General features: G+C 30.0%; 1 protein-coding gene across 1 annotated transcript in view; it reads right to left on the bottom strand.

Annotated features, from left to right (window-relative positions):
* LOC142225301 (ABC transporter G family member 2-like) overlaps positions 1-15844 on the bottom strand; it is a 99123-nt gene extending 83279 nt beyond the window's left edge. The window contains exon 1 of the mRNA XM_075295078.1: positions 15389-15844. The gene's annotated coding sequence lies outside the window, so the exon portion shown is untranslated. The remainder of the gene's footprint in view (positions 1-15388) is intronic.
* Between the last annotated feature and the right edge of the window lie 3614 nt (positions 15845-19458).

A 19458-nucleotide genomic window follows, 5' to 3' on the forward strand; every position in this document is an offset into this window, starting at 1 on the left:
TTTCAAGTAATTGGCAACACTGCAAACCCGTTTTCTCAAAATGCAAGAGAGTTTACTATCTGTCTGCTGCTCAAATGCATTTCTTTGTTTTCATAGACAAGCTATACCAGCTGAGAATGCGAGTGAATCATCTGTTTCTTCTTATCAATATTTATTGTTGGCAGTATCTCCATGTGTGTGATACACATATGTATGAGTGAGTTTATACAGAGAGGGATTTTTTGAAATAAGTACGAAGTACGAGTATCTCAAAAATACATTCTTCTATTTATGTTTCTTCTTTGTTTTGTTTTTATCGTTTATCATGCCCAAACTAGCGACTCGCCTTACCGTATCTCTCTGTTGTCTGTATACCTCAGTCAGACTACCTCAACAAAATCGTGTAGCTGTGTGCACCACCCACCCCTCTGTTTGTTTGGGTGTCTGCAACCAATTGGTTTCAACGTAGTTTTACGCATTTATGGATATTCATAGGTTTGTTCATTTGGTCGGTCATTGCCATATGTTTTATATCAATTCTCCAATGCATTACATTGCCTAATATACTATGTACTATGTAATGGGTTGTAGGATCTCCCCTTGTTTTGTTATGTATCACTGTGTCTAGATTTATATTTAGGTTAGATTCACGCTAGGAGGCAAACATTTCAATGTATGTATGTTTTCATTATGATTTTTTTTTTGTTGATAACATTTAATTATATGTTTAAGTATATGAAGTTGCTTAACCAGGTGTGATAAAGGAAAACTGGTATCTATTAGAATGGCGGATAATAAAAGTTATTAGGGTAATTTTGTTTTCTTTGAAAAATTTCTAAAAACAAATTTACAAAATTTATGAAATTGAGCGGACATAGTTTTTCAATAATACTACTATAAGCAAAAAATAGTAAGACTTTGCTATTTCAAAATTCCTTATATATTCTGCAAATTTATGTCCAACAACATGCAATTCAATCTAATTGGCAAAATTTATCCAGTATTTTTTGTTAATTGTTTTAGAACTCCGAACGGTTTACGAATTTGAATCAAAATTGAACATTAAATTCAAATTCATCTTTACACCAAGTTACTCAATGACTTCATCTGCGAATCGTAGTAATTAGTTTTCAGTGTAATCATTTTTGTTATTAACTATTAGTAACAAAAAAACGTACTTTGAACCGTACGTGTTTAATGAGACATAAGTGTCGTAACAATTCTATCGTTACTTGCAGATTGTTTAGCTACTGTAAACTCCTGGGTCTGAGGAAAAATTCTCGCCATTTAATTTTGCTGCAAATACTATACAACTTGGATACACTCAAAAAAAAGTTGGCATGTATTTTTATATATCGTTTTTTTTAATTCTGTTTGGGTTTATCAATAATATAATCCATACATTAATTGGCGAACAGATAAATCTTAGTTTTAATATCGAAATTATAATTCTTCAAAGTAAAAAATATTATCTTAATTTAAAGAAAAAAATTTAAATTAAAGATGTAACATCTTCTCGTACAAAAACTGGCAGCCCAATATTTCAGGCTCACTTAGACTATTCTGATACCACAGTTGTGAACTTCTCTCTTATCGCTTAGTGCTGCCCAATTATATGTTTAGCTCAATGACAATCTAATCTAAATATTATTCCTTTATGCCAAGAAAAGTTTTTTTTACATTAAGCACAATATGGTTTACTTGAAACCCCACATTTTCACTATTGCCTAAAACCGAAAATTGTGAACTAGGGATGCCAGACACATTAGTTTATAAAAACAGCATATACGAAAAAAAGAGCACACGTTTTCAAATAAAATAAGAACATTTAATTCCATAATAATTCATTTAAACATAAAAAGGTTCATAAGATATACATACATAAAATAAACCACTTTCAACTCAAGCTAATTTTCTTACAATACTTTGTAAGTCATTTGTTTGGTGTTTTTGTGAAAAATGTTATTGAAAGAAGTTTAGTACAGACTACAAAGTGAAGAAGCATCATCGGCGTGCTCTTCTTCGACTCTGATATATAAAGTAAAACACTATTTAATTAGAAAATAACGGCGTAGGAAAATCTCATAGTGTTTACTTTTACCATTTATTGAATCGCGTTGGAGTAATATTTGTTGTGATGCATACAAAGAGCACAAAAAGAGTACTTAACTAAAAATAGAGCACTTTTGCGTGCTCTTTTGGCCTATCTTGTTTTAAAAGCACATTTAGAAAAAAAGAGAACATGTGCTCTTTAAAAGAACACGTCTGGCTTCCCTATTGTAAACATTCCTAAGAATTGAAACTTCTTCGCACATACCATCGTCTTGGATATCATCGAATTCGCTGCCTAGCTGACGCGATTAAAGTATTTTGAGTTTGCGACTTTTGTTACTTTTTCTACATTTTCGGCGCATATGTGACAGGGATGGAAAATACAATTTTTAAGAAAGTACAAAAAAGGTATTTTTTTGAGCGAAAAAGTACTTTTCACTAAATTTCAACAAAAATTCCATTGGAAGATTATTGTCGAGAGCTCTTTTAGAAGAAAATAAAATTACAGCAAAATTTTGTTTGTCAACTCCTCAATTTAATTTTTTTTTAGTTTTATATCCGCTTACAAAGTCTACCGTAGTATTGTAATCACGGTTGCCACAGCTGTATTTTCTAAAGAAATAAAATTAGAAATAAAATGTTGACAAAATTTTCTATAGAAACAAAATGTTGACAAATTTTTCTATAGAAATAAAAGTTTGATAAATATACTATAGAAAAATAAAATTTTACAAAAGAAAACATTTTGACGAAAAAAAAAGTTTGTTAAAGACATTCTCAAAATATTGAAATATTTTGTAAAAAACAATTCTACCATAAATCTTATATCTGCTCAAAAATGTCTACACAAATGGTACTAAATCGTTCGCGGGGGTACTACGGTACTGACCAGGGCGAAATAGTATTGAAAAAAGTACTATAGTACTACATTTTCCATCCCTGATATGTGACGTTTACAACTTTGCGACAGTCGCAAACCTAAAAAAGTTTGATACAGACCATCTCTGCTGACAAGACAATATGGGATTTTCCAATAGAGTTTCCAATAAGTAACAATGTTTTAAGAAATTTATTTCATGGAATATTTGTTCAAATTTTATTGAAGTGTGTAAAGTCTCAAACAAATAATTAGAAGCTACTTATAATTAACCCAAATAAAGATGTTGATAACTGAGTGCGGAAAGAACTTAGATAAATTTACATTATTGCATTAATGGTTATACGATTACATTTTACTTTATAATCATTAATCTTACATAAAAGCTGCTGAATGACCTTACAAGTGATTTTATTTCCCGATCGAATAATTAATGGGAACAATGAAAATACAGAATATGAGAATATGCACGCAGAGAAAAATCAAGATTTGTTATTATACTATTATTATTTCCAATGTATCGTATATTTTCTAAAATATTAAAAAATATACGTATCTACTTTTTTACAAAATGATAAATAAAATAAAAACTGTTTTTCGATAATATCGTTAGAAATAGTGCACTTTATTTTGCCCTTCGAATAATACCACTACACTCTGAGTTATTTGTAAGCCCATTTCAGGATGTGTTCGATTTGCATTTGCATTCCCTTTTTTAGCATAGCGAGATATGATCGCACCTGTATGGAAGGCCTTATAAAAAGAAAAGAAATATATAGTGAAATAAGTTCGACCGGTGCGAACCTTAAATACCCACCATAAAATATAATAGACATATCAAGAGATAGATCTAAAGGAGGTCTACACCATAACACGGACCGAAACGCACCATATTCAATATTTATGGACCTCACACCCAGAGAAGGAATATGATCACCTCAAACATGTTTCAAGAGCAAAATGTTATTTTTGGACGGTAAACATGAAACATGTGCCCCGTATTCTGAGTGTCCACGTTTGAGCGATTTCACTATATATACTTTATATAGACGGAAATCGATATGTCGATGTGTTACAAACGAAATGGCAAACTTATTATACCACCATCACCATCTTATGGTTCATATAGCCATATTTAACAATGATGATAATTTGCTTAATACCCCAGCAAAGGAGTACAATTAAAATGCGCCATTGTAAGATGATACAACAATAGTGATAATAATAATGATGATGATGATGATGAACTCAAGCAATTGATGGTTGGATGGACGGACAGATGCATCCAGATCTATTTACCAACAAACTGGAATACTATATAAAATCATGAGCTAAGTATGATGAACTGATGCATTTCAATTGTATATGAATATAAAGCCAACATGGTGGTACTACTTAGGGATGACAAACGGTTTATCCAAAATACCAGGGTATTTTTAATAGTAACAAAATTACGATTTCCGAAATTTTGTATTTTGTACTTTGAGGTAGTTGGATGCAATCCCTTTACAAACTGAATAATACTACATACAATCAACCCTCTCAAGCGTTGACTTTCTGAAAATTTTATTTCTATGGATATTATTATTAATTTTCTATAGAAAATTTTGTCAACATTTTTTTCTATAGAAAAATTTCTCAAGATAGAATAGAATAGAATAGAATAGAAGATTTTTTCAAATTCCAAAATATTATTTTCATAGAAAATTTTGTCAAAATTTTAGCCATATAGAAAAATTTGTGAAAATTTTAGTCAAAATTTTATTTCTATAGAAAATTTTGTCAAAATTTTATTTCTATAGAAAATTTTGTCAAATTTTATTTTTATATAAAATTTTGTAAAAATATTGTCCAAATTTTATTTCTATATAAAATTTTGTAAAAATTTTATTTCTATAGAAAATTTTGTTAAAATTTTATTTCTATAGAAAATTTTGTTAAAATTTTATTTCTATAGAAAATTTTGTTAAAATTTTATTCCTAAGAAAATTTTGTCAAAATTTTATTCCTATAAACAGTTTTGTTAAAATTTTATTTCGATAGAAAATTTTAGTCCTATAGAAAATTATGTCAAAATGGTATTTCTATAGAAAATTTTGTAAAAATTTTATTTCTATAGAAAATTTTGTCAACATTTTATTTCTATAGAAAATTTTGTCAACATTTTATTTCTATAGAAAATTTTGTCAAAATTTTATTTATATAGAAAATTTTGTCAAAATTTTATTTCTATTGAAAATTTTGTCAAAATTTTATTTCTATTGAAAATTTTGTCAAAATTTTATTTCTATAGAAAATTTTGTCAATTTTTTTTTCTATAGAAAATTTTGTCCAAATTTTATTTCTATAGAAAATTTTGTCAAAATTTTATTTCTATTGAGCATTTTGTCAAAATTTATTTCTATAGAACATTTTGTCAAAATTTTATTTCTATAGAAAATTTGGTCAAAATTTTATTTCTATAGAAAATTTTGTCAAAATTTTATTTCTATAGAAAATTTTGTCAATTTTTTTTTCTATAGAAAATTTTGTTAAAATTTTATTTCTATAGAAAATTTTGTCAAAATTTTATTACTATAGAAAATTTTGTCAAAATTTTATTACTATAGAAAATTTTGTCAAAATTTTATTTCTATAGAAAATTTTGTCAAAATTTTATTTCTATAGAAAATTTTGTCAAAATTTTATTTCTATAGAAGATTTTGTCAAAATTTTATTTCTATAGAAAATTTTGTCAAAATTTTATTCCTAGGGAAAATTTTGTAAATATTTTATTTCGATAGAAATTTTGAGAGGAATAATTTATAAAATCAAAACATCAAGAAATCTACCAAGCAGTAAAAAATTTACCATGTTTGGTCGAATTCTACCAACTGTGGCAAGCGTGTACCCAAGCCGTGACGGACTTGGTAGGAAAATTTTGTCAAAATTTTACAAAACTTTATTTCTATAGAAAATTTTGTCGAAATTTTATTACTATAGAAACTTTTGTCAAAATTTTATTTCTATAGAAAATTTTGTCAAGATTTTATTTCTATAGAAAATTTTGTCAAAATTTTATTTCTATAGAAAATTTTGTCAAAACTTTATTACTATATAAAATGTTGTCAAAATTTTATTCCAAGCAGTAAAAAATTTACCATGTTTGGTAAAATTCTACCAACTGTGGCAACCGTGTACCCAAGCCGTGACGGACATGGTGAGGTATAGTGGAAGCCTGATATTTAAGACTCAATTAGGCTATTCAGTCCATTGTGAACTTCTCTTATCACTGAGTGCTGCCGTATTCTATGTTTATCTCAATGACAAGGGATCTCCTTTTTATGAACTTTAAAACGTTTTATAAACATTAAAACATTTTGGTGTTTGGTCGAAACTGGGATGGAACCCGTAATGCTTTGTATGTAAGGTGGAAATGCTATTGCATCACGGTGGCAGACTAAAAGAAAACAGAATACTCGTTTATTCAGGAAATGTACAATCATGTTCAACACTGGCATCAGCTGTTTAAACACAATCGCAGAGTTTCGGATGGATTTGATGAAATCTTAAATTTTTAAGTTATGAAGAGATCATATATAGTAATATATATTTTCTGCTATGAACATTTATTTACACTTTAACACTTGTAATTTCATACCATTCGAAATATCAATCACAATAAATTACTATTGTGAATCGAGAACGTCACTTTATCAAAATTCAATCTGGCAACACCGAAGCGATTTGCACAGATGAGATGTTCTGGTAGCTCATACAAAGTTTGCATCGAGTACTAAAGGAAAACATTACATTAAAATTAACCAATAAAACATGGCCGACATGTAGGCGACCATGGGTGTCCACTTTTGGGAGGTTTCACATATGTAATTAATGTGACAATTTTCGGTATTTCGGTTTAGAAAAAAATTTCACGTTTTTATTCGTCAAATATATATCGTATATTAAAAACAATCTTATATAAAATAAATTAATTTATTTGTAATGCAGTTTGATTTCCCTTAAACTTTGTTTTATTTAATATAATAAACAATCTGTCTCCAATGGCATCCCTAGTGAAAATACAATTCATATATGAACCTCATCAAAATGAGGTTCATGACAGCAGATTTTCATTGAGGAAATTTAGACCCAACAGTGGAGTGTGATTATCATATCAACATGCTAATGTAATTCAGTCTGATATGTAATACAGCCTGGCCTTGAGAGGGGCCACCTGATGCAATGCTAAGAAAAGTTCAATAGGGTCGACCTACAAAGAGAACTTTCTTTTTCCTACACACAAAATATAATCATTTTCAAATATTTCCAATTGAAAATTTTAAAATTGAAAATTTGTACGTTTTTAATTAAGAGTAATGAAAAAATGTAAGTAATTATACTTTTATTGGAAAATATTTTTATATATATATTTCCTAAGGCTTTGGTCACACTAGGCAAATATTTTACCAAAATGAGTGTCAAACATTTTTCCAGAATCATTTTCCGAATATCTGGATCTGGTTTTGGAAAATAATCCTACCATGATGTTATATATTCAATATGAGCTAAACATGTTAGCTGCGATGGCTGTGGCGACGGATTCTTCTTTGATTTCTGTCAAATATTTTCCCAGTGTGACCATGGCATAATAAAAATATAATTACTTTTACTCAGAAATAATTAGTTACTGTATACATAATACTCATTGGCGCAAAAAAATCGGAAATTTGATAAGAAAGACTAAAATCTTATAAAATAACAAAAAATTATTTAATATACATGTTATATAATTATAAAAAAAAAAATAAAAACACAATAAATAATTTATTAAGCATTTAAAAAAATAATTGAAAGTGCCGAAATCAATTAATTTTGAAATCAAACCTGTTATTTATCCTTAATTAATACTGTAATTTATACTATCGTTTTCGTGATTGAAACGATTTCTATTGAAAAATTAATTGGATTTATAAAATTATTGAATCAGAAAAAAAAATCTGTGTATATTACAGTATACCATTTTATTATTAAATTTTATTAAATCATCAAATCTCCACAGATTTTGTTTTGCAATCTACTAACGTTCATATATATGATATAACCCTGACTGGCCTGAACTCCCCCCTAAATATACACTCCAAAAAGAGGACGCCAATTCCAACTGAAACTTGTTTTTTGTTCATTAAGATGAAGTTGATTTTAGTTAAATGTGAGCAAATGTTCCTTATTTGACGAATTTTTTGTTTTACTTTAATAACGTGAACTAAAAATAAGAAAAAAGGGGTATACATATATAGTACACAATTTTAATAAAAAACAAGTAAGGAAAGTCTAAAGTCGGGCGGGGCCGACTATATTATACCTTGCACCACTTTGTAGATCTAAATTTTCGATACCATATCACATCCGTCAAATGTGTTGGGGGCTATGTATAAAGGTTTGTCCCAAATACATACATTTAAATATCACTCGAACTGGACAGAATTTGATAGACTTCTACAAAATCTATAGACTCAAAAATTAAGTCGGCTAATGCACTAGGGTGGAACACAATGTTAGTAAAAATATATGGGAAACATTTAAATCTGAAGCAATTTTAAGGAAACTTCGCAAAAGTTTATTTATGATTTATCGCTCGATATATATGTATTAGCAGTTTAGGAAAATTAGAGTCAGTTTTACAACTTTTCGATTAAGCAGAGGCGATTTTACAAGGAAAACTTTGGTATTTTGACCATTTTTGTCGAAATCAGAAAAACATATATATAGGAGCTATATCTAAATCTAAACCGATTTCAACTAAATTTGGCACGCATAGCTACAATGCTAATTCTACTTCCTGTGCAAAATTTCAACTAAATCGGAGTTAAAAATTGGCCTCTGGGGTCATATGAGTGTAAATCGGGCGAAAGCTATATATGGGAGCTATATCTAAATCTGAACCGATTTCAATCAAATTTGGTACGCATAGCTACAATGCTAAATCTACTACAAATTTTGCTCACTTGACTATACTACTATTTGTACTCCTAGTGCAAAATTTCAACCAAATTCGGCCAAAAATCTGGCTTCTGGGGCCAAATAAGTCCATATCGGGCGAAAGATATATATGGGAGCTATATCTAAATCTGAACCGATTTCAATCAAATTTGGCGCACATGACTATATTACTAATTGTACTCTTAGTGCAAAATTTTAAACCAAATTGGGCCAAAACTCTGGCTTCTGGGGCCATATAAGTCCATATCGGGCGAAAAATATATATGGAAGCTATATCTAAATCTGAACCGATTTCAATCAAATTTTGCACACTTGACTATACTACTAATTGTACTCCTAGTGCAAAATTTCAACCAAATTCGGCCAAAAATCTGGCTTCTGGGGCTATATAAGTCCATATCGGGCGAAAGATATATATGGGAGCTATATCTAAATCTGAACAGATTTCAATCAAATTTTGCACACTTGACTATACGACCAAGTGTTATGTTTGTACAAAATTTCAAGCAAATCGGTATAAAACTCTGGCTGCTGGGTCCATATTAGTGCATATCGGGCGAAAGATATATATGGGAGCTATATCTAAATCTGAACCGATTTCTTCCAAAATCAATAGGGTTCTATTCTGACCCAAATTTGAAGGCGATTGGACTTAAATTGCGACCTAGACTTTGATCACAAAAATGTGTTCACAGACAGACGGACGGACGGATGGACGGACGGATGGACGGACGGACGGATGGACGGACGGACATGGTTATATCGACTCAGGGATCCACCCTGAGCATTATTGCCAAAGACACCATGTGTCTATCTCGTCTCCTTTTGGGTGGTACAAACATATGCACTAACTTATAATACTCTGTTCCACAGTGTGGCGCAGGGTATAATAAAATAATTCATATTTTTCTAAAATGGCAGAAGTTTGCTTAAATTGAGTTCATAAGTCTATCAAAGGAGAAAATGTTACTAAAATTGTACATGTTTTGAGCTTCGTATAGTGCTAAAGACATTTTAACAATTATTGAATCCATTTTTTTTCCTTCAACATATGAAATTTTCTTAATCAACAGAGAAACATTATTATTTTTAATAAATTTTCCTCAATTTGACAAAAAGTATTAACTTATTTGTAAGATATTACAAATTAAAAACTATTTTAGTTAAAATTTTCTAAAATAAACCAACATTTTCTTTCATGGCGGGTTCACTTTTTTTTTTGGTGTACTTACCTATTCATACATTGTATGTTTTCTAATGGTGATTTCGTTTGGGGAAAAAAGTGTTGCATCCAAATGGTACAACATTTTATGGTGTTACCACAGTGTTGCCGAAACCCCTTGCAATGACAACACCGTTTGCGTGTGAAAACGAACAAAAAAGGTGCAACACTGATATAAAATCAAAACAAAAGAAATTTGGCGGAAATATTTCGGGTATTATTAACTATAGGCGGGTATTAAGTTCGAGTTTAAGCTGAGTACTATGTTCAGTTTTCAAGCTGAAAACCAGCTTACTTTCACGGTTACTTTTTTTAATTAATTAATATAGAAATATAAAATTATTTGCAATCAATTCCATGGATCATTTTCTTCCATTATTTGGTAAGACTTGATCAAAATATAATCGTCTTCATACATATTTTTGTACTTTTAGTTTAGTGTTTTGGTGAAAAACCCGAACATAGTACTCACCTTTAGCCGCTAAAATCGCCATTTTTCACGATTACTTTTCTTAATTATTCCACTTTAAGGAATACAAACTTTGTGAAATTTTGCTTTGGGCTATTCCCAAAGCAAGTTATAATAAAATTTGCAACAAATATATATAATTTTATGCCTTTTTTACTGGCTTAGTTTTCACTTTAGCGATTTTAGCGGCTAAACTCGAACTTAATACCCACCCACCTTATTATTGGAATCTCAACTAAAGGTCAGTGCTATGTTCGCTTTTCGCATTGAAATTTTCGGGGTTACTTTATTAAAACATTTCAATATAATGTAGATAAATTAACTCAATTGGTTCGCAGTTTCTTGTTCATCTAGATTTCGGGAAGACTTTACAGGAATATGTTTGTTTTCATTTATAATTTTGATTATTTCAGGAAAAGTAATCGCCAAAATATAGTGATTTTCAACTCGAAAACCGAACATAGTACCCACCCTAACACGCAAATTTTTCTTGAACTAAGGAAAATCGTTTAGAACTTTTGATTTTATATATTTTTAATGATCTTCTACTTCAGAGTACAAATTAATTACATCCTCAACAAAGTTTAGAACTCGCCGTTGGTCATTTCGTCCAAGCAATGATGTTGTAACTTCTTCATCGTCGTCAGAAGAACTTCTCTCCAATAGCGCATCTACAATGGTGTTGGCCAAAAAACGCACTTGCTTTTTGCATTTTGCTATTATATTACAAATATTTAATATCGAATTTTGTTGTCGCGGCACTAAACAATTGATATGCTTCTTCTTGGTAAATTAATCAGCTGTGTTGAAGAAATTGAACACCAACCACAATACACGCATCACGCACTTTCTTTTGCATTTTCAACAACGCTATTATTTAGGTCGGAGAATAAAAGCGTCTTCGACATCTGATTGAAAGTGTAACCATCTGCACCGTAGACCAGCTACGGTGTAAAATGGGTTACACTTTTGCTCTTGCAATGGGTTACTTCCCGTCAATCGAACGTGCACATTTTGGGTAGGCTGCACTGAATTTTCCAATCGTACAAAAATTTTCGATTTATGGGGGTAAGGAGTAAAATATGCAACATATTTTTTCCCAATCGCAATCACCATAAGGTCTGAAAAATAATGCAATGTGCATTGTTTGCAATGAATCTATTTTTAAGATAGATCCACCCTATTATATCCACTATGTTTATTGAATTTTATTAAATAAATAACTAAAAATATGTATGAATGTTTTACATACAAACAAACTTTCCTTATCAGTCAGGCACAAGTTTATGTAAATTGATAGTGCTTTCAATGAGGACAAATCAACTTCAAATAAATACAGACACTTGGGTTATTGCTCAGGTAAGTTTGCAGCGATTATTGGATCAAACAAACAAGATCTATAATTAAATTTGTAAACACATGGCTAATATTTTATGTCAATATTTCGGGAGTTATTGAATTATCATAAATGTTATAAAGCAGATGTAGATCAAATGAATATTATTGGCTGGTAGAAAAAAAGATTAGATTATGATTACCCTAATAGAAAATATCGTACAGACTTGTTAAAACGTGCCAAGCAAAGGTATCAATTGCTTTGATATGTAAGACAAAGTATAATGGTTTGTATTTGCTTGCTGTGATTTAATTATACTGTCGACGACAGAATTGGCTAATATTAAACCAGGTTTCTTTTAATAAACCGTGCTATTTGGAAGATAGCTATCCGGAAGATAGCTGTACGATGACAGGACATGCCATAAATATATTCAACGATTTCTTCCATATTCCCACATTTCTAGAATGCTTCGCCCGAGTATAGTCCACTCTGGCTGGAAGATTTTGGCATTCTTCTCAATATCGCCCTGGGTCCATGCTCTTTTTCCTACCACGATCTTTATCTTGAGCATACTTGGTGTATGCTGTTTGTTTTTTTTTTTTTTGTAAAGGCAATAGATGCAATATGACACTTAGAACATCAGTATCTGCATTACAATAATTATGCAATAAATAATGTCTTAAATGTTTCTTAAATCGTCGGGTGATTTGATTGCTGAATTACTAACTAGACTATAATATCACTATAGGATTAAATATTCCCGGCGAACAATTCTGGGTCTTAGTCCCGACTTGTTCATGCCTATTAAGGTTTTTCATGAATACAAAGCCAGTGTGCTTTTCCGAACACTTTTTGTTTCTTTGGTTCAGCCTTTGTGAGATTTATTTCTATACGATTTTTCATTGTCCATTTTTCCATTATATATATATATATATATATATATATATATATATATATATATATATATATATATATATATATATATATATATATATATATATATATATATATATATATATATATATATATATATATATATATATATATATATATATATATATATATATATATATATTTACGAATAAATATTCCTCTGCACTTTTCTTTCTACACTGAGAAAAATATTGTCATGAGGCTAAAGATTTTATGTCCTTAAAAAATACAATTTTTGCTTCGGGTTGAAAACGCACATCACTGATATAAATTTTTTTATATTATACAAAAGACGACCCAACCGAACATAGTCGTTTTGTACTTATAGTTAAGTGATTCGACTTAGAAATGAAATGAGAATTTCAAATTTACTAATTATGAAAAATTCTTCGAATTAATGAATTCGTATTTAAGTTTTGTTTGAAAGCAAAAAAAAAAAACTTCCAAAAACACACAAAAAATATTTTTTTGTCTTGAATAACAAAATTAATTGATCAAATTAATTTTTAATTGAAATGTCTTCAATCACAGGAATGATAGTATCAATCACCAAAGTCAATTAAAAAATTGATTGATCCAATATTGAAACAACAAATTTATGTAATTCATTATTGTTTCAATTAAAAAATTTAATGAATGAATTAAATTTTTAATTGAATATTTTTGAAAACTCAATTAACATTTTTATTCGAAATATTTTCGCATTATTTTTTTCTTGAGATGTTTTTCAATACTTTATTTTAAATACGTTTTTACTTGAAACATAGCATAATTTCTACTTGAAGTCGAGACTGGATTTGGAAGCTTAAGTTGCCATTAATACGCTTTTGAAGGCAAAAGGTTGAAAAATCGAATAAATTAAATATTGTTTCCTAGAATCTAGTACGAAAAACTCAAATATAAAAGAAATTGTGCCTTAAAGCTACCCTTACTTCAATTATCCGTTTCTTTGGCTCGGATTCAATACCAAATTCACCGTGGAGCCACCGTGGTGCAATGGTTAGCATGCCCGCCTTGCATACTCAAGGTCGTGGGTTCGATTCCTGCTTCGACCGAACACCAAACAGTTTTTCAGAGGTGGATTATCCCACCTCAGTAATGCTGGTGACATTTCTGAGGGTTTCAAAGCTTCTCTAAGTGGTTTCACTGCAATGTGGAACGTCGCTCGGACTCGGCTATAAAAAGGAGGTCCCTTGTCATTGAGCTTAACATGGAATCGGGCAGCACTCAGTGATAAGAGAGAAGTTCACCAATGTGGTATCACAATGGACTGAATAGTCTAAGTGAGCCTGATACATCAGGCTGCCTCCTAACCTAACCTAACCTAGTGTAAAGAAAACATCTTTCGAAGCGGGAATGTTTTTTTTTTCGGTGATCAAATATGTATGTACTTATACACTCAAAAAAAAAAGTGAACTCTCTATTTCACTAAAACCAATTTAACTTTGTTTTTGTTCATGGAATTATTACATATGGAGAAAGTTTCGTTTACTCTAATAATTTTTTGCGTACGTTAGTTAAATGAACTAAAAAACGGGAAAATTTTGTGAAGTAAAAAGTTTTACTAAATTCGTACTTCTCACAAAATAGTTCATTATTGCTTTAAATTTGTAAATTTTACTACAAATGCATCCATCATGAACTTCGTATGTCACTAAAGATATTCTGGCAATTCTGAACTCCATTTTTTTCTTTCAAACTACAAGGTTTTTTTTAAGTGATAAAAAAATTATGTCTAATAAATTTTCTTGAATTTGTCGAAAAATATTTACTAATTTTTGTGATATTGGCGTGATGTCAGCGTTTTTAATACTGTTTAGTTAAAATTTTCTAAAAATATTAAAATTAACTAAATGTTTTCTTCCTGGTGGGTTCACTGTTTTTTCAGTGTAACTAGTCCTACTGCTGAAGTATGAAAACATAACCAAAGCGATAGTCGATAGGCGTCGCGTATTTTGGGAAGCAGAATACCTTAACGGCTAGCGGCGTGTCATCAAATTAAAATCCCGTCTATGTTAATTACTATAAGTCGACATGCCTATTGTATTTATTCGTCACGGAAAAATATTTCGCCTACCACCTATCGTTATGGTTATGTACATACTTATTTTGGTCGATAAGTATAATGGGAGATTTCCGTCTCTTTGGTTTGGTCACAAAAAGACATTTCAGAATTTCCTGGTGATTTCAATAATTATGCTGATAATAGAACCGACTGTTAAATATGATAATTTATTTAATTGCTCTATTTTTTTGTAAAAATGTGGACAAATAAATTAATTCTTTCAATAGTGCTTTTTGCAGATGTTAATTATATTTCAAATATATTTTTAAAATTTTTGAAATCATGCAGGATCGTGGTTTATGGTATATAACATTTATTTTATTTCATTTTTCTCGTGCAAAATATTTAATTTATTTGCAAAACAATACAACATTTCTATTTTGTCTACTGTTTCCATGTCAATAACCGCTTGATTTTTTTATTTGTGTTCTTATTTTTTTTTTTTCATTTTTAGATTTTTAAATATTCACCTTATTCTTGTTTTCTATTTTTAATCGTTTTGTCTTTCAGGCATGTCACACCAACCAAAATGAAACAATTTCGATTTCTTTTAAATATTCACCATTTCACAGTGAATAGGTTTTATGATCTGATTAAATTCAATTTGATTGCAATTTTGTTTTTGTTCGATTAACCAACCAGAGGTCTGAGATAAGGATCGTTTGTATTATTTCTTTTTTATTTTTATGGGGGTATTATATTTCATTAAGTAGTTAAGAACTTTTAATTTTTATGTTTTTTTTTTTTGGCTTTTATTCACACACAGCAACCATATTTTATTTCACTAACTACTGTGGATTATTCACTATCGCTTGGATAATTAGATCGTGGCCGATATCACGATCCTTTTGTGTTGTGTTTTTTTTATTTTATGCACGTCATGCAACTAACTACCCCTTTGGCTACAAACACGTCCAAATACTCCGAGTGCCAAAGGCAAACTGAAGACTACTTAAAGTGTGGTCACATACCATTGTCGCTTAATCAATTTCATTTTTCTGTTTGTTGTTTTTATTTCCTTACAACAAAACCAAAAAAAAAAAAATCTGGTGTTGATTAAATGCTCATTTGATATCAAAAGAGTATAAGAGAACTTGCTCTTTGAATGAGAATTGATTTTGTTAATTTTCCTCGATCATCTGTTGTATTTGTATTCCTTCGTAGAAAATCGTGTTGATGGTAGACCACTACTATGGTCGACGATTTTCTTATCACCAATGGACTTTTTTGCATTTTTTGTATGTCAAACAAAGTACCCAGTGTTACCATTGGATATTTGAAAAAGTCGTATTTTCATAAAAAAAAGTCGTCAACAGCTTTAGCTTTTCATTCTCAACGTCAAATGGAAGCTTGGTCTTGTTTAACCCATTTATATTGGAGATCCCATTCATTTGCATAGCTTCTATAGAAAATAACATAGCACTTTATTGAATAGAAAAGAAATACATTCCAACTTATGAACTACAAAATTGCACATATTTGGCTCAGCCTTATACGTAGAGTATATATTTATATGAGGAAAAATGGTTCATTTATATGAAGGAAAACTATTAAAAAAACCTTCAATAAAAAATATTTGTAAGTAAATAATTAAATATTACTATACACAGAGAAGAAACATGATTGTCACAATCATATTTGAAGAGCAAAATAATATGATAGGAGCTATTTTTGCGGCGACCATGTAACATTTTCGCCTGCAACCATGTTGGCTCAGTGAACATGGTTCTAAGAAAAATATAATTGTCCTCATCTAAAATGTTATTATATTGATGAAAAGAATTTTGTTTGAATGAAAAGGCAATGGTCACGATTTAAAATTTTATGGTATTCATTCAAAATGTTTTTCTCCTAGTTAAAAGAACATGGTCACAACCTAAAATGTTTTGATCTTTATGAAAAAACTTTTTTCATCGTCGAAAAAAGGACGCCACTTGAGAAAAAAAAACACAAAATTAACTTTATTTATTTGTTTTTTTTTATTTATTTATAAACTGATTCATTGTTTATTTGTATTTATAATGACGTTCAAGCAAACATCATAAATTTTTACACACTCTATTTTATTTCAATTTCAACAATAAGTAATCATTCCATATTTAGTGCGTGCCCGTCAAATGTACAAACGCAGACATCATGTAACTACAAATAAAAATAAATGATACCATATAGCAAAATGCAGAACAAAAAACAGGTACATTTTTTCAATTGCACTTTCCTTTTTTGTCTTCACATGAAACCACGTGCCACTTCTGAATAAATAAATTAACACAAAACAGTAAATCCGTATTCTCCGTCCATTCCAAGAAACAATCAACACACGACTGACGCGCAAAATGGAAATCGTGTGTTCCTGCTCAATGTTTTTATAAATTCTTTTCGCTGCAAAAAAGTTAAAAAATGAAATGGTCACAAAAAAATGTAAAATGTCTTTATGGCCATGTAATGGTTCTAGACATGTCACAACTTAACCTATAAAAATACTTTTTCCCTCTAAAAAAGTAAAAAAAATTGAATGGTCAGGTACACGATTTCCCCGACCATTTAATGGTCTCAAATTCTATCATTTAAATGATAGAACATGTTTGCGGTATTTGAGAACCATTCGAATGCTTATTGCCACCATACATTTTTCTCCGCTCGAAAACTATTTTTACAAAGACAAAATACATGGGTTTGGCGGCAATTACATGCTCTAGATAAGCATTAAATGGATGCGCCAAACATGTCCACACATAGTTTTTCTGTGCGTGTAGTATATATTTGAGACAAATGGATGCATTGCTTCTTCAAGCTTTGTGTATTCGACTAAAGTCATACAACGGTAATACTGAATGTACCAATTCGTTGTAGATGGTTATCGTGACTATTAGTCTTTAGTAGGGTTGTCATCCGTGATAAATCTCGTCCCGAAATCCCGGGATTTTTCGGGATCCCGAAAAACTAATTCCAATTTGTTAAATTTGTGACTTTTTAGCATTATTTATTAATAAATTGGAGTCGCCATTCATGGCAAACGGCCCTTAGATTTTATACCCGACAAATTGAGTTAATAAACATTTATGGTACACCTTGAATAACAATTTATTATACATGAGGTATACTATAAAAAGCAAAATTTCATCAAAAATCGTAGTAAACGATAAGATCCTCCTCTGAACAATGAGTTCATGTGTAATGGAAGTCTTGCCACATAAAATGAAAAGCAATGGTGAAATGTCCGTCTACAATATGACAAGATCGCGTTTATCTGATAAAAATTTTGGATGCCTTGATATTTTTAAAAGAAGTTACTTAAAACGATGAAGTACCAACGGATTAACACAAGAGTACGAAAATATACATAATCTAATCAAAATCCTTAAATTTTTTTCTACCAGTGCATGCTTCAGAATGAAAATATTTAATAGAATAATGGAAAAATGTCATTGAAAGCGTGTTATTAAAATTATTCTCGAACGAGTAAATTATTTCGGCATTATTTCTTATAAATTCATCGTGATAATCGTGCGCATTGTCAGTAATACTTTTCCCCGAAAAAACTCGAACAATTGATCGTTGGCAACCCTAACCGTTCTCAGCAATAGATTACATATCAGTTTATATTCTCTTCCTTGGGTACAACCATAGACCTTATAATACATAGATGATCCACTATTCTCTTTAAAAAAAATGTGTCAGTTCCAAAAATTAATTTTCTGACATTTCGTTTTGATTTTTTCGTAAAGAGTCAGTCCCAAATATTAATTTTCGTGCATTTGCTTTTGTGTTGTTCGTAAAGAGCAATACTGCTCAAAATTAAATTTCACAGTTTTGGTCACAATTTTTTGTTCAAATATGAACTTTTAATATATTAATTTATTTATAAATCCTCTGGTGCATCATAAACTGTCTAATTTTGTGTAAAATTGGCAAACTACAAAAAGGAAAACGAAAGAGATTGTAAGCGTGCTCTTATTTTTCTCGTTTATTCTTAATCTTCGGAACTGTCGAACATAGTTTGACACCCATGGCTCAAACGAGAAAAATAAGAGCACGCTTACAGTCTCTTTCGTTTTCCTTTTTGTAGTTTGTCAATTTTACACAAAATTAGACAGTTTATGATGCACCAGAGGATTTATAAATAAATTAATATATTAAGAGTTCATATTTGAACAAAAAATTGTGACCAAAACTGCGAAAATACGAAATTTAATTTTGAGCAGTATTGCTCTTTACGAACAACACAAAAGCAAATGCACGAAAATTAATATTTGGGACTGACTCTTTACGAAAAAATCAAAACGAAATGTCAGAAAATTAATTTTTGGAACTGACACATTTTTTTAAAGAGAATAGTGGATCATCTATGTATTATAAGGTCTATGGGTACAACCATAGCCCGAAAATGCCCGAAAATTAATATTTGGGACTGACTCTTTACGAAAAAATCAAAACGAAATGTCAGAAAATTAATTTTTGGAACTTACACATTTTTTTTAAAGAGAATAGTGGATCATCTATGTATTATAAGGTCTATGGGTACAACCAGCGCTGCCAA

This window comes from Haematobia irritans, chromosome 2 (assembly GCF_050003625.1).
Source record: "Haematobia irritans isolate KBUSLIRL chromosome 2, ASM5000362v1, whole genome shotgun sequence".
Lineage (NCBI taxonomy): Eukaryota > Metazoa > Arthropoda > Insecta > Diptera > Muscidae > Haematobia > Haematobia irritans.